The 6,000-nt window shown below is 42.3% G+C and overlaps 1 long non-coding RNA gene across 1 annotated transcript; it reads left to right on the top strand.

The window, feature by feature from the left end:
- Window positions 1-4,053: 4,053 nt before the first annotated feature.
- On the top strand, window positions 4,054-4,639 carry LOC309890453. Its single transcript, XR_014319424.1, has 3 exons — window positions 4,054-4,199; window positions 4,285-4,394; window positions 4,626-4,639. It is a non-coding gene; the product is annotated as an uncharacterized lncRNA (long non-coding RNA).
- Window positions 4,640-6,000: the final 1,361 nt, after the last annotated feature.

Genomic DNA, 6,000 nt, shown 5'->3' on the forward strand with positions numbered 1-6,000 from the left:
CAAAAATGTAAGCATATGTATAGTAATAACACTGTAGAACTAGTTACTGGTGCTGTCAACAGCTTCTACTTCACAGCACAAAGTAAGGTAAGGTGGGCAGAAGAATATTCTTTTATTTTATGACTGAGGAGAACAAAATTTGGGAAGGCAAACCGTGAAATACCAGAGGTTGAGGGTGATCCCAAGGTCATCCCTCCACTACACCACTGATCATCACTACCGCTGCTAAAGTCACATTGTGTTCATCCCCTACTGCTGGTGACACAGTGCTGCACCTATCCTTCCTTTCCCACTGGTCCTCAAAAGTGCACTGAAATTCATCTGGATGAGAGATGTGCTGCTCAAGTGTGCAAAAGCAAATCCTACGATGAAAAAAGACTGACACCCCACCATTAGTCATAAATTTTGCTCATGTTCCCAGGGAGCACGGTGAAAGCAGGTACTCCTAAAATATATAAATTATGGGGCTAAAACGCAGCCCTATCTATCTATATATAGAGATATATCCCAGTATAACCCAATCAGTACTTGCTGTGTTTCCTCCCATCTTCAAGGTAATATTGAATGTGAGATAATAAGGTGAAAAACAACAAATCAGGAAATCTTTGAAGAAATAGAACATGTGAGGCAAAATGAGAGCTGCCATGGCTCCCAGAAATATCCTCCTCAGAAGTGGCTTAGTAGGCTCCAGCCCAGTATAAGAACTACAACAGAGTTGTGACTGTATGTTTCTTATACATGTGTTAGGGACATACCCTGATTTATCAAAATTATCTTACTGGCAACTGGTATGAGTTACAGCAACTTCTGGATGGCCCAAAATAATACCTTGGGACTGATATTGTATAAATCATGGTCAAGTGTGTCTTATAATTGTCTTACTTCTGTTTCCCATGTAATTATAGCAAAAGGACTGGATCCATAACTTCATTTGCATCCATAGACTTCAGAGACTCTCTGAAGCACTGGCCTTCCATGCAGGAGCAACTGTAATGACCTTAAACTAGAGATGTCTCATTAGCCCGTCCATAATGCACTTGCAGACACTTCATTTCTTCTCCCCTTCCTTTTCAGATCAATCCACCAATCTATGGCAGGGATAAATCAGCCCTGACGTATTTTATCTAAAAGAAAGCTTAAGATAGAAGGTAGATTGCTTGAAAAGTTGTGAGAATAACTCTATTTTACAGTAGCAGCCCATCAAGACAATGTGTGAAATTATACTCCACGTTCCCTTTCCAATGTATGCCCTAGCCTGTATGAACAATAAACTTAGTAATGAATGTGCTGAAATGTGTGACACATTGTCAGTAAAATACAGGCCTAGTTCGGAAAGACTGATGTTAATTTTAAAATAGGAGAACTCTTGTTTCTTTTCTATGACACCATTAAAATTTTCACAACTTGCATATAGCATTTTTCAGTTTCTAATAACTCACTAAGTGTCTCACAAAGGTTATTGTCTTAACTGCAGGAAGAAGCACTGCGGGTTCAATGAGGAACAGAGAAAATCATCTTCTGAAATGTTTCAGAATAAGAGAGAACTTTGTGCACAAAATTGTATTTCTATTGGAATTTATTTTTGGTATTCCTACCACTGCCACATGGAAGCAGTTGCTTTAGGGCTTATTACAAAGTGCTTTTTTCTTTTCTGTCATATGACTAATATTCATGAAAAAATAATTACCTGTACTTCTGCAGTTAAGGTGTGTCTGCAGCTGCTGCAGTTATTTTGCCACACCTATGCCTCTTGTTTCCAAAATGAAGGAAAGCTAAAAAAAGACATGACTACAAAAAAGGTCCATAGTTTTCAAGAAATGTAGCAATAAAAATTCTTAGCCTTTATAGTGTTGTTAGCCCCACCTATCAGTAATCCCACCTGATATTGCCCTTTACATGATGTCATTATGTATGGCAATTATATATATACACTGACATTGTCTTCAGTTGCTTATAATTTTAGCTGAACATTAGAAGTTTGGGCTCATGTTTTCAGGATGGGCATCTACCATGCTTTTATTTTGTTGGTTTTGTTCTTTTTCTAAATTCAGCTGGAAAAGCTTGGCCTTTCCTCAAGAGATTAAGGATATCTCTTAGTGGTTAAGGAAATTCATTGCCTTATCTCCCCCCCTCAAAATTCTGGCAACTTCGTTTTTATTTTAGCCCTTCAAATTGGGGTTTGAGAACAGGAAACGTCTGTCTGTGAGGAAAGGGCACATGATAATGTGCTTGGATTAACCAGATGCAAAGTACAAGTTTTAGAAGACTGATGCTCCTACAAGCTGTCATACCAGCAGCAAAATGTTAATAGCTTAAAACGAAGATTTCATCTGCCTGGTGTGTTCACTATCCCATTGCAACTTGCTTATTAGCAAGATACATCTGCACTGTCTACCCTCTTCAGCTCAGCTTTTGTCCCTCCCCAGCCCTGTACCCTGTGGCACATACACAGCTTTACCAGCATGAAGGCACTTGCTTTGGGCGAGAACTTTGGGGGACCCCAGCTGCTCCAGACTGTGATGAATGGAGGTAACAAAATCAACATTGCAAAGTCCTGGTCCTTTTGTTTTCTTTGTATAACCCAGAGGAAAACTGGACAGATTCTTCTGCCTCCTCCTGAGACATCGTGGCACTGGCAGTTCTCCAGGACCTGCACCAGAGTCTGCTAGGCACAGTGATTCCTATCTGTCTCCTACCATACTTTACTCGAAGTACTTCACATGCTTCACAGAAAAAAATCACCCTAGGTAACAGGAAACAGTCCTTTCATATTCACTTTGGGCAACATTTAATTTGGAGTGATTTTTAAATGGTTCTGATTAATAATTATGAAAGTATGCTGTTTTTACATGATATTTAATTCTAAAACTGGATTGAGGAGGATTCAGTCTTCTTATTAAGCATAGATAATTATCTATAACTGAATCTCAATCCAACATCTGCAAGCTGTAGCCTCTGTAATTATACTGACAGCAAGGAGCAGAAAAAGTAAAGGTGTAAGAGTTCAGAGGCCAAGCAGAAAACATAGGTTCATTTGTTAACACAGCCTTATTAAAAAGAACCAGCTGAGTTTCAATTGTTAGCATCGACTTTAAAGGTAATTAGCTGCCAATAAAAGCCAAGAACACCCATTTGGACATGACTCACTGAATTCTCACCACAAAATTGGCATGTGGCTCGTCTCTGTGTTGCGCTACAGAAGACATTGCGCGGCGTTGAAGCAGTGCCAAACATGCAGCCAGGCAATGTGGACAAACACTCAGAAGCAGTGCAATGCTTGCAAGCTTCACTGAAAGACAAGGAGGAAATGTGAAATGACTGACTGGCTGATTGTAACCCAGGTCACAAGTGGAAATAAGAGGGTTAGGCCTCGAGGGCAATTAAAGTATGGCATTACTCATAAATCCACAAATGAAAAAGTGCACTGATTGTATAGTATGGTTATTGATGTGGTGCAGATGTCTTTCTGTACCACATGCAAGCAAGAGCCAGTGCTCTTCTGGGTTTACTGAAAATCTGTGAGTAATACAACGCTCTGCTGTGAAGTTGTACTGCGGTGCTGTTGAAAACAGTTAACAAGAGCTGTAAAACAGGGATTTTAATCAGTGCTGGTCGTTTAAGTTTAAACTTTATTTATTTATATGGGGATTCTCAATAAAACTCTTAAATGTAATCCAAGTATAAACTCAACCACTATCAAAGTTCAGGAGTTCAATATATTTTATCTCTTGAAAATAATCAGGGCGGTTCTGCTATTGGAAAGTGCTGCCTAGTCAAGTAATTTGTCATCTACTGAACTACAAGAAAAAGCAGAATTACCAAAAAGGACAAAATAATGGAATTCCATCCTTTTGCAGTAAACACTCTTTATCTTCACAGAAATCACAGAATCACAGAATTGTAGGGGTTGGAAGGGACCTCGAAAGATCATTGGGTCCAACCCACCTGCCGGAGCAGGTTCCTTAAAGCAGGCTGCCCAGGTAGGCATCCAGAGGTGCCTTGAATATCTCCAGAGAAGGAGACTCCTCAACCTCCCTTGGCAGCCTGTTCTAGTGCTCCGTCACCCTCACCATGAAGAAGTTCTTTCACATGTTGGTGCGGAACTTTCTGTGCTCCATCTTGTGGCCATTGCTCCTTGTCCTGTCCCCACAAACCACTGAAAAGAGGTTGGCCAGATCCCTCTGTCCCCCACACCTCAGGTATTTATACACATTGATGAGATCCCCTTTCAGTCTTCTCTTCTGAGGGCTGAGCAGTGCCAGGTCTCTCAGCCTTTTCTCATAGGGAAGATGCTCCAGGCCCCGTATCATCTTTGTGGCCCTCCGCTGGACTCTTTCCAGGAGATCTCTGTCTTCTTTGTAGCAGGGAGCCCAGAACTGGACACAGTACTCCAGGTGAGGCCTGACCAGGGCAGAGTAGAGGGGGAGGATCACCTCCCTTGACCTGCTGGCCACGATCCTTTTAATGCATGCCAGGATCCCATTAGCCCTCTTGGCCACAAGGGCACAGTGCTGGCTCATGGTCAACCTGTCATCCACCAGGACCCCCAGGTCCTTCTCCTCAGAGCTCCTCTCCAGCAGGTCATCCTGCAGCCTGTACTGATACATGTGGTTGTTCCTTCCCAGGTGCAGGACTCTACACTTGCTCTTATTAAACCTCATTTGGTTTCTTCCTGCCTGTCTCTCCAGCCTGTCCAGGTCTCGCTGAATGGCAGCACAGCCTTCAGGTGTTTCAGCCACTCCTCATAGTTTTGTGTCATCGGTGTACTTGCTGAGGGTTGACATTATTCCCTCATCAAGGTCGTCGATGAAGATGTTGAACAAGACCAGACCCAGCACCGACCCCTGGGGAACACCGCCAGTCACAGGCCTCCAGCCAGACTCTGCTCCTCCGATCACCACCCTCTGAGCTCGGCCAGTCAGCCAGTTCTCAACCCACCTTACTGTCCACTCCTCTATCCCACACTTTCTCAGCTTTGCTATCAGGATGTCATGGGAGACAGTATCAAAAGCTTTGCTAAAGTCAAGGTAGATGACATCCACCGTCTCCCCCCACCTACCCTATACCTATGATGTTGATGCCATCATAGAAGGCGACGAAGTTGGTCGAGCATGACTTTCCTGTGGTGAATCCATGCTGACTATTCCTCATAACATTCTTCTCTTCCAATTGCTTGGAGATGGCCTCCAGAACAAGCTGTTCCAACACCTTTCCAGGGACAGAGGTGAGACTGACTGGCCTGTAGTTTCCTGGATCCTCCTTCCCACACTTCTTGAAGACCGGAGTGACATTGGCTATCCTCCAGTCTTCAGGCACCTCTCCTGACAGAAGCCAACTTGCCAGACACCACTGACTTGATCTGGGCTCTGCAAGTTTGCTGCTCAGAAGTGTTGGATTTTCATAGAGTAAAAGCTATCTTTCCTTTCCCTTGCCTAAAAAGTAAAGATTAAATTTGTCATGGTTGTTCAAGGAGAAATATCATTATTGTCCACTTTCTTCTGCCCAGGCTACTCTGGAAAAAATTACTTACTTTAGGTAGCCAATTTCTGTATTTATAGATCATAGCTGGGTATGAAATAGACTGTGAAACTAACTGAACTGAATTAGAAGGGGAATCATGTTGGTTTGGATTAAAGTGATGCTATCATAATCACTTAAACTTGTGGAGATTTTTTTTCTTTGTTTTTCTCTTCTTTGTGTTAGAACAACACCTGCAAAATTTGCCCCTGGGATTTTACTAATGAAAATACTTTGGGTTGTTTTCTTGGACTCGATTCAGCTTTGGATGGCCACCTCTGACATGCACAGGACAATGGCTGCCTTGTTTCTTACATGCACTTGTCTCCATCAAAGAATCAGTTACAGTTTGAGATAAGTAGCAAGGGCTGAAATACAAACATGTGCTGTACCTTTCCAACAATTCTGTCCAGAGCACTTAAAAGGCTTTGAAGAGCAAAGATTGTTTCTGAACTAGATTTAGTAACTCTAAAATACATACCC

This window comes from Aythya marila, assembly GCF_965140915.1.
Source record: "Aythya marila genome assembly, chromosome: Z".
Taxonomy (NCBI): domain Eukaryota; kingdom Metazoa; phylum Chordata; class Aves; order Anseriformes; family Anatidae; genus Aythya; species Aythya marila.